The sequence below is a fragment of the Copadichromis virginalis genome, linkage group LG7 (assembly GCF_057382275.1).
Source record: "Copadichromis virginalis isolate Kocher_CV1m ecotype Utaka linkage group LG7, C_Virginalis_male_GT1.1, whole genome shotgun sequence".
NCBI lineage: Eukaryota > Metazoa > Chordata > Actinopteri > Cichliformes > Cichlidae > Copadichromis > Copadichromis virginalis.
In genome coordinates this window covers 69,309,557-69,320,037 of record NC_140624.1, presented here as the reverse complement: position 1 = coordinate 69,320,037, position 10,481 = coordinate 69,309,557, and the positions used below count along the sequence as shown (strand labels likewise).

Here is a 10,481-nt window from a genome sequence, read left to right as displayed (position 1 = left end):
CTCAGGCTCCTCCCCCACAATGAAGCTGTCAGGTTCATCACTGAAGCGCTGGCGGTCCTTCTGTGAGCGATGAGTACTTTCAGGCTGCGCTCTGTATAAGTGACCTTAATTTCAGGTATAAGTGCTGCTTCTCTGTCGAGTGCACAGCTGAGCTGGAGTGAGCTGGCTTTCAGTGGTAAAGGAGGGTAATGGTGACACGGAGCACTGGCGAGCTGCTCAGTGTCCGTCTTCCATTCCTTCTAAACCTCCTCGTTCTTTTTTGTGTCTTGGTTAAAAGATCTTTTATTTAAGTCACGGCAGCGTGATGGACGAGGAGCTGCTGGGACCAGTTTAGGAAACGAGGTTTGAAAACACTCAACACCAGATTACTGACGGTTTGGAACAGTGTGCTGAAGTGCCCTGAACCTGCAGTCCTCTTACTGCCCAGCAGGGGGCGACTCCTCTGGGTACAATAATAACATCTGTGAGAAAATGAGCCCACTGCCCACTTGATCTCTGAGCTCAGTAACACCTCGGGGTCGATACTTCACGATGAATCTGTCAGAGGTTTCTGACTGTGATGAAACTGCTTAAATCACCTTCCTTCCCCTTTCTTAGGCCTAAAACCAGAACGTGTCCAAAAGCAGTGAGGTCTCGCTGGTCTGTCTCACATCAGATATACGGAACGAGGGCAGCGTGACACGACGACACATCATTAGTTTGACTATCAGTGAACAATAGTTAGACGTAGAGTGATGTTTCTGAGACATGTTTAATCTTTTCACCAGTGAAGCGAAGCCTTCGCTGTTAAAGCGCGTCGTTAACCGGAGCCACAGCTCCACTAAAGTTGATGGACGTGCCCTACTTTGAGGCCACACATGAAATTTAAATGACACCACTCATCTTCTCGCACTCTTCGCGCTTTGGCTCCCGAGGCTCAGTCGGCCCACATTTGTCACTGTCAGCCGTAACCTCAGCTGTGACAGCGGCAAACGTGGCCTCGAGTTCTGTGCTCGCAAGCTGATGATGCAGGCCAACAAAATATCAAAGATTTGCACTTCAGCAGCTTCCTTTCTTCTAAACTTGACCAGACATAGAAACCAGGACACGAGAGGCAGAGCCGTCGCCTGCATCGACATTTCTGCTCCTAGTTTCTCTTTTTAAATGAACTCTGCAGGTCATCACAGAAACAGAGCAGTGACCCGCACCTAACACACCAATTATCTGATAAAAGGGTGCAAACATCTGAGGAGGACACGACCTCGGTCAGACAGACGATAATGAGACCCCATCAATTACAGTTTTTTACAGACGCTAGGACACATTTCTCAATACTTAGGTCACGTTTGCAAAACTCCTCACACAGTGAGCACAACAGAAGTCTATGTGGGCTAAACTGAGGACCAGTTATCATTGTTTTGGCACAAAATGCATTCAATGACTACATCTCTCAAATTTCATGAATCATCTTCTCACTCAGACACAACAACTGCCAAAAATCTTTGTACGTACAGGACATTTTGCATGTGCTTACATACTGTTTTCAAAACTGTTAAACTTATGGCCAAAACAATAACACAATGCAAAACTGAATAAGACAGCAAAATGCAACAGCAATATTTTATTGAAACATATTTTAAATCTAAAAATGCAGTTTAACCAGCCACAGCTGATTCTCATTGTAGATGAACATCTGCACAGGTGTTACTCCTTCAATTTCATTACAAAAGGAGACGACTGCTGAATAGGTTTGTTTTGTGATGTAAACATGGACCCAGCCAGAAATGGAGAAGTGGCTGAAAGAGGAAGAAGAGCGGCTGGGAGGGGGCGAGGAATACGTATGCGTGGTGGAAGAAGAATAAGAGGAAGATCAAGAGCTGTAGTCTCAGATGAGATCAGAGCTACTGTAATTGATCATGTAGTAAATCATGGTCACTCAATGAGAGGCTGGTCAGAGAGTGCAGCCAAATCTGCAACGCTCTACAGTGGCATCTATTGTTAGAGTTTTCCGGCAAACCAACAGGTAACTTGTATTCTGCAGGGGCATTTGCACATTTCAGAAGTAAATAAGCTTTTGTGTAATTGTTGTTGCATTTCTGCTTAGGACTCAACGGTTACCTCACACAGGAGGGAGAGGACGGATGTTCACTGATGTGCAGGAAACTGCCATTGTTGATATGGTCATCAGAAACAATGGGATAAAACTCACTGAAATTAGACACAGAGTCTTGGCAGACAACGTTACTTTCGCAAATATTCACAGTGTAAGCGTAACAACAATTTCTAGAGTCCTGAAAAAACATCAGGTCAGGATGAAACAGTTGTACACTGTGCCTTTTGAGAGGAACTCTGAACATGTCAAGCAACTCAGGAACCAGTATGTCCAGGTAAGATCACAATACAGATCTGTTTTTGAACAAAACCAAACACACACAGACAACTTTTACAAATTTACTACTGTAACAGCTTATGTTGCCCTGTGGATTTATGTTAGAGAGTCATGGAGATTGAAGGCAGGCAAACACACCACATTTTCATCTTTGTGGATGAGGCAGGTTTCAACTTGGCCAAAGCACAGCGACGAGGGAGGAATGTGATTGGGAAGAGAGCCACAGTGAATGTCCCGGGCCAGAGGGGTGCCAACATCACAATGTGCGCAGCAACATCCACTGATGGACTGCTGCTACACAGACCACTGATTGGGCCATACAACACTGAACGGCTCCTTGCGTTCCTGCATGATCTCTATGGAAGGGTTGTGCTCGGTGAGGAAAGGGATGCAGAGAGAAGGAATCAGCCAACATTTATAATTGTATGGGACAATGTGGCATTTCATCACTCCCGTGCAGTCACCGAGTGGTTTGCAGCCCATCCCAGAATGGAGTCTCTTTTCCTCCCACCTTACTCTCCATTCCTCAACCCCATAGAAAGGATTTAAAGGATTTAAAGGAATTCTTTTCCTCATGGCGGTGGAAGGTTTACGACCATCATCCACATGATCAAATGTCCCTCCTGGATGCAATGAATGCTGGATGCCTGGAGATATCAGCAGAAGATTGCCAGGGATGGATCAGGCATGCCAGGAGATTCTTTCCTAGGTGTGTTGCCCTAGATGACATGATGTGATGTGGATGAGAACCTGTGGCCAAATGGAGAAGACCGAGTAGATTAGCATTACTATTGTATGTGTATCAGTGGATGGTGTGTATACAAATTCTTGTATTTTGGGATTACTTAGTGCAAAAAAATAAAAATACATAAACAAATATTAACGAATTCTGCATGATGTCTGATTCATTCCAGTAACATATATTGAAATTATAAACAGAGATGTGTCCTTGTTTTACACAAGAAAACACTGTGTAATGCTACATGTTGTTAGTGTTTTTTAGGTCATTGTTTTGTGGGTGACAAAGTGTGTTTGTCGGCTGTCAACCTTTGCTAGTGTTCTGGAAGAATGAGTTTATTTGAGACCTGAATGAAGTGTTTTGGTAGTTGTAGTGCATTTTGAATGTGAAATGAACTGCTTTGCCAAGCTGACGGTCAGTTAGGAGGATTGTGTGAAGAGTTTTGCAAAAGTGACCTAAGTATTGAGAAATGTGTCCTAGTGGCTGTAAAAAACTGCAAGGAAATAAGAAGAGCAATGTGAAGAAAATGTCCCGCTGCACCAACAGCAAAGAGTCCGTCAACCGGAGCGCGGACACTGACGGAGAACACGCCAGCATCACTGCGGCGTGCCGTACCGCTGAGGTCAGCGATCGATGTCTTTCACTTGAACGTGGCGTGTTCCCCATGTCTTGTATTTATTTATTCATATATTTCTGTTCATTTATACTCATTAAAGCGTCCTTTCTTCTGCTCCTGTGTACCTGCAGACTCAGCAGCTGCATGACACAGCTGCTGTTTGCAACGTGACCGTTTGATGTGATCTTCACTACGAATAAAGTTATTTTGACTTTTCTCAGAAGCAGCAGGGAGCTTCCTGTGTGTGTGTGTGTGTGGGGGGGGGGGGGGTGTGCATGTGTGTGTGTGTGTGTGTGTGTGTGTGTGTGTGTGCTGCATTCATCTTCACCTCTGCGTCCCACAGCTTCATGATGGAGAGCAGCTCGAGTTCTCGGCTTGAAAGAAAAAATCTGCTTTCAAATACTTCAGCTCAGTTTGGGGCGGCTGGAGGTCAAAGGTCGCCGCATTTCCACATTCATTTCACACGTTTGCTGTTTATTTATTTTCCTGACCTCAGAGTAAATGTTTATTTATATGTATAATAAAATAAATAATATACTGAGGCCGTTCAGGTTCTGATTTTGCAAACGCAGAAATGCAGAAGCTTCAGACAAAAACTTTATCAGCCGCCTTGTTTTTTGTTTGTTTAAGATTTTCTTTTTTAAAATAACATATAAACAAAATATTCTTCTTTAAATCTCAGAAATAAAAGATTTGCGGTATTTGTCTTGGACCTTTGAACGCATCATTACTGTGTTGCTCTGTAAGCTGACAGGACACATCGCTGTCACGCTACAGTTTGCGATGGTGGGGGGGGGGGGGTTGCTTTCTTTTTGCATGTTTTGATGTTTTTCTAACAGCAAATCAGATTTTGGCCGCGGCACACACAGAGTGGGTTTCTGATTTGCACACAAACAGGTTGTGTTTGTGAGTTTCAGTGAGCTTTGCAAAGACATCAAACAGCACAGAGGACAGCGAGGGATCGAAAGTCCTGAAGAATATTTGGAGAGAAGACGTCTCTATTTGCCATTTGGCAGCATAATAATTCAGACATAATTCCAGCGTGAACGTCTATTTGAATCACCTCCGTCTGATTAAAGTCCAGACTTTGACTCGGACACATTTTGTGTTTGTGAGTCGTTCAGAGTCGGACGTGCTGCTGTGCATCGCCCGAGTGTGCACGCCTCTTATCATCATCAGTTCGAAACAACCGTAAGAACTTTTTTCCCTTTTGTGTTTTTCTCATTTGAACCGTCAGCTCCGTGTGACCAAACACGGATGCAAAGATGTGGCCGACAATGAATGGCTTCATCAGGAAAGTAAATTACAACGATAAATCAGGCGCTTCTGGACGGGAGCCGCTTTGAGGCTTTGTTTGTTCTCCTCTAACGTGATCATAAGGACACATCAACAACAAACTTCCAAACTTTTGTGCGCTCTCCATACTGAGTGAAGAGAGGTGTGAGCACACAGTCGTGGGGATTAAAGCTCTGCTGCCGTTCATATCAAAAAATAACCACATCTTCAAAAGGGGCACTGAAATATTCACAGCACGCACAATACGGTGGAGTTCCTGAAAGAAGGATTTATGAGGATGAAGTCGGGAGAGGTCGGGCCCTCCTGGAGCGCCACGCGTTTGATCGCGGCAGCAGCTGCACAGTTTGATACCCGTCAGCTCTGTGATCCTCTGACAGTCAAGTTTATCAGCACAACACTGGAGGAGCTCCTCTGTGCTTTATCTATGTGCTTGGTATCGTCTGTATGAGAGAGGTGATGCAGGAGGGGAAGAGCTACAGAAACAACAGTTTGTTAGCATGTAGCAAACCCTCATGTTCATTGATTGGCCACAGGTACAAGTGCACAGGTAAGGCTGGGGGAGGTTAAATGGAAGAGGAGCTAATAAACATACGATGGATGAATAATCAGAGTCGTGATTTCTAGTTTTACATTCATCAGAAGCTGCTTTGACCGAGTCACTGTGGAGGAGTTCAGGTTTGATGCCCCGCCCTTCTCCAACCAACCAGGTGAGGCGGACCATCCCCGCTCTCACCCTGGTTCAGCTGGAGGTTTCGCCTCCCCAACTTTCTACACTCTTTACAATATAAAGCACACTGAGACAAACGATGATCAGAGACAAATGGCTAAAGCGGAGCTTCAGTGGATTTAGCTGAATGTGAGCACAGCCACAGCCTCTGCATTATCCTGCACTTTCAGTCCTGTAATCATTGATAAATGCCAGCTGCTGGCAGGCTTACATGCCCACGCCTCAGCAGAGGCATATCTGATAGATGAGCTGCTGCTTTGGGATCATGAATTGTGTTCTTTCCCTGCACACTCTCGTCCATCCATCATTCTGATCGAGGCAGAAAAGAAGTTTGTATAACTTAAATGTTCCTGTGAACTGAAGCTCAGCCTTTCTGCTTCTCTGCATCGTGCTGCATCTTACACTGAATTGTTCTAAGAAGGGAGGCGTATTACGTTTGACCTTTTGACCCTCATCAGCCAGTTTAACTCTTCTGTAAGAATTATTTTCCTCTTGTAGGCAGTATCTGCCAAATGTTTTTAAGCTTCGGTTGATCGTTTTAGTCAGAAAACACTTTTTCTATGAAGTTCAGCAGCCAAAGAAAACCTCTCATAAACTAGAAAGCACATCTGAGAACCATTACAGCACAAATCACCAGTACGGTTAAAAAAGCTGTCTGCAGCAGTTGTTCTTGTTCACTTCAATACAGTATGTGTGGCTGTTTGGTTGAGTTTTTAGCCACTTCCAATAGGAAAGTGTGAAGTACCTCCCTGCAGGTGAGGCTAACGGTGTTCACACCAAACGCGATAGACCCCTGTTATAATTCAATTCAATTTTATTTATATAGCGCCAAATCACAACATAAGTCGCCTCAAGGCGCTTCATAGATACAGAGAAAAACTATCATATGACCCCCTATGAGCAGCACTTTGGCAACAGTGGGAAGGAAAAACTCCCTTTTAACAGGAAGAAACCTCCAGCAGAACCAGGCTCAGGGAGGGGCGGGGCCATCTGCTGTGATTGGTTGGGGTGAGAGAAGGAAGACAGGATAAAGACATGCTGTGGAAGAGAGACAGAGATTAATAACAGATATGATTCAATGCAGAGAGGTCTGTTAATACATAGTGAGTGAGAAAGGTGACTGGAAAGGAAAAACTCAATGCATCATGGGAATCCCCCGGCAGCCTACGTCTATTGCAGCATAACTAAGGGAGGATTCAGGGTCACCTGGTCCAGCCCTAACTATATGCTTTAGCAAAAAGGAAAATTTGAATCTTGAAAGTAGAGATAGTGTCTGTCTCCTGAATCCAAACTGGAAGCTGGTTCCACAGAAGAGGGGCCTGAAAATTGAAGGCTCTGCCTCCCATTCTACTTTTAAATACTCTAGGAACAACAAGTAAGCATGCAGTGCTGTACCTAATAAACTGTCAGTCATGGATGATGTGTTAATGTTAAAGGCAGTTAAGAAGAACCCAAACAGGCGATGTTTGGAGCGTTTGACGTGCCTCGTGAATCCATCTTTCCATCAGTGTCTTCAGTTATGATTCTGTGGATGTTTTATGTTTTACGGCTGTTCTCTCACAACAGTGAGTCATATGCTGCTCGAGCCCGTTTCACCCCACTACAATATTCCTTAGTGAGAGCTGCTCCTGTGATAATCGCTCTGTTCGGCTAATAACAAGCACCTCCACAGCGAGGACGCCGCAGACAGCGAGCGAGATGTTGAGACAAACGGAAGCGTACCCGAGTGTCAATGTGTGCCTCAGAAAATGACTCAGTGGGACTGTTTGTTGTTTCTGAGCAGCCAGAAAGGAAGCTGATGTGTTTGTTCAATAAGGAGCACCTATGGGCTCACATCCGTCTGCTCCCAGCTGTTATATTGCGACAACTGGAGCCAGCTTTGTGCTCGTAGCTGTCACTGTCGCTCGCAGCATGTCACACTAACATGCTGACAGGGTTCAGCTAAAAATACTCCTGAGCTCACTCCTCGCCCTCAAACAAAGCAATCAGTCGTCACTTAGACTTAATTAGCAGCTGGATATCCTCCTCAGTAGATGTCATTTGTCTGCTTATGTTTGTTTGAAAAGTTCTCGTTGCACGAAACAGTCTGCTGCTTGCTCCCAGCATCGTGGAGAACTCGTGTCTGCGCCTCCTGTCTCTTCACGTAAACACAGCTGCATCTTGAGCGCTCCAACCCGAGCTAACGCTGCAACACGGGACTCCACACGTGACGTGAAAAGGCTCAAAGATTGATTTAGCAGGAGATGAATGAAAAAAGCACGTTTGGTTATTCTTAAGTTACCTGGTTATGTGAATAAACAAACACGATAACATCTGCAGGTTTAGTTGTGATTACATCCGTCATTTTTCCCATCTATGGTGAAATATACTGAAAGCATCTGAAATGTCTCCGTGTGTTTAAACACAGGAACCTATCGTCCCAGCGTGCCCACGACGGAGAAATCGGTTTTTCAGCTGGTGCTGCGTTTAAAGTTCGGCCTCTAAATCGCTCAGGATGTTTGAGATCTGCATCATCCAGACTCTGATGTTAACATCTTCAATCTGCACCGGACGAAAACGACCTCCAGACGGATCCAGCGGTCGAGTACGGAGAGCTCTGCTCCGTCTCACATGGATGAACAGAAGGGAGACACAGCTGAACCTAATCGGACGAGACAGGGAGGAAGCGAAACTCAACACACTGAACACTATCAAAGTAAAACAGGAAACATGAAACATTCATAAAGACGAGGACTTGACACCGAGACAATGACCGACTCGGGAACAGAGGAAACAAAAATAAGGGAAACACAAATAAATAACTAAACCTTCAGTAGAGCCTTGACAGCAGGGACACAGAGGACACAGCACAGAAAACTAGAAACTAACGACACATAACAATATTAATAATCAATCCAATTCCAATCAATCAATTCCAGCTACCTAATGTCGCTGTGCAAGAAACTGCACAGTGACAATAAAAAAGTCTAAGTGTCTCAAAAACACAATCCAGAGTCCGGACCGTGCCACATGCGGAGTCACGCTTGTGGTTGTCAGGGGGCTGGGTCTGCTCCTCGAACGCACCGGCCATCCCGGCCACGACAGCGTCACACAAATTCTTTTCCCTGTAGGTCCGACACAGATTCTGTCCCGGAGGAGTGCATTTTAAAATGTGTACGTGCACATATATAAATGATTGCTTCCATGACAGTTTTTCTCTGACAGCTGCTTTTATCTTTGTTTCCTGACTTTGGCTTCTCTGCAGTGTGTATGGAGCGAGCTGCGAAGCACGCACTGTCTGATTCGATGCTCGAATAAACTTCGATAAATCAGATTGAAGCCGAGCAGCAACAACAAATTTGACAAGAACCAAAAATCATTTGTTCCTTTTAGTTTTTTAAAACTCTGCTTTTGTTCATTGCAGTTAAGACGAGTGTTTTTGTCTCACGTTTCGTTGGAGCTGACTAACCTCAGACGGACTTCCCCAGGAGTCGATCTTCTTCATAATCTGCTTTCACATTTTGTGAAGTTAAAATTTCTGTTTGAAGTCGTCTTAAAGAACCCAGCAGTATCCTGCTTTCCTGTGGGTTGAAGATCAAACCTCACACCTGCACGGTAATTTCACCGGAAAGCTCCGAGTCCTTCGGACAGAAGCCCCGCCGAGTGAAGCAGGCACGTAGGAAGGAGTTTTAATTCCCATCCACACCATGAGTTATGTTCGGCTCCTGCCGGGCACGATTGTGAAATGCAAATAGAAGCTGCAGAAAATGACAGAATAAAGAGCCAGAGAGCAGCGGAGGTTTCCTGTGTTCTCGTCGTATCTCCTGAAATGACCTTTACTAAAAAGCTCCACCTCAGGCTGCAGCCACACACTTTCTGAGGATAAAGTGTTGCTGGGGAGCTCAGGAGTCATTTATGAAACTTTCAGTAACTAAAACTTGTATCTCAGGGCAGAAGGATTTACAGAAGGCAAGGAAATGTTCTCAGTTTATCAGAAGCTGGAGGACTGAGGCGTCTGTACACAAATGAAGTCTGTACTGCTGCATAAACGGGTACAGCCAAGGGCCGGAAGACATTCTCTAATTTCACTAAACACATTTTCTTTTTCCCTCTTTAAAAAAACTCATAACGACATATTTACTCATTTATTTCGACTCATTTTGAGTCACACACAGAGAACCATGTGGATTCTTAACAGCATGCAGGGAACAGATGAACGATTGCTCCCGTCCTCCTGCGTTTGCAGCAGAAGCCGTCATCGTGCACAAACGAGCGAAAGTGAGCTGAATGGATGTAAGTCGTTTGTTCCTGTGAGGGAAATGAAATTCAGGCAGCTGCAGAGAAAACATCTGTATTTATTCCTGCATTTCTTACCTTTCTACAGCCAGACAAATTGCTCTACTTGATTTATTCTGAAGGCTTTTGTAACCTGTGGCGGTGCAATCAGGGAACAGTTCCCACAAATCCTACAACACTCGCTGAAAGGCCGTGTCCTGTAAGTAAGGTTTCTTCATACGGCACGTTTCAAAGAGGAAATGCACAAACTGCTTTATAATCCTGAGACACCACTATTAAAACAGCTGTGAGCTGGTCCCACTGGGAGGGGGCTAAAGCTGAACTGGGACTGCTCCTTGCTATCTAAATATAACAGGACGCTGGTGTAACTCTCAACCATCTCACACTCCTGTTTAATCCGTTTTCTGTTTGACGTTTATTCAGCTGTGTGAAAACTGTAACTTTAATCTGATTTAGGCTG

The 10,481-nt window shown here is 44.7% G+C and overlaps 1 long non-coding RNA gene across 1 annotated transcript; it reads left to right on the top strand.

The window, feature by feature from the left end:
* Positions 1-1,292: 1,292 nt before the first annotated feature.
* Positions 1,293-2,896, top strand: LOC146706758 (uncharacterized). The gene is made up of 3 exons (XR_014921775.1): positions 1,293-2,002; positions 2,084-2,366; positions 2,474-2,896. It is a non-coding gene; the product is annotated as an uncharacterized LOC146706758 (long non-coding RNA).
* Positions 2,897-10,481: the final 7,585 nt, after the last annotated feature.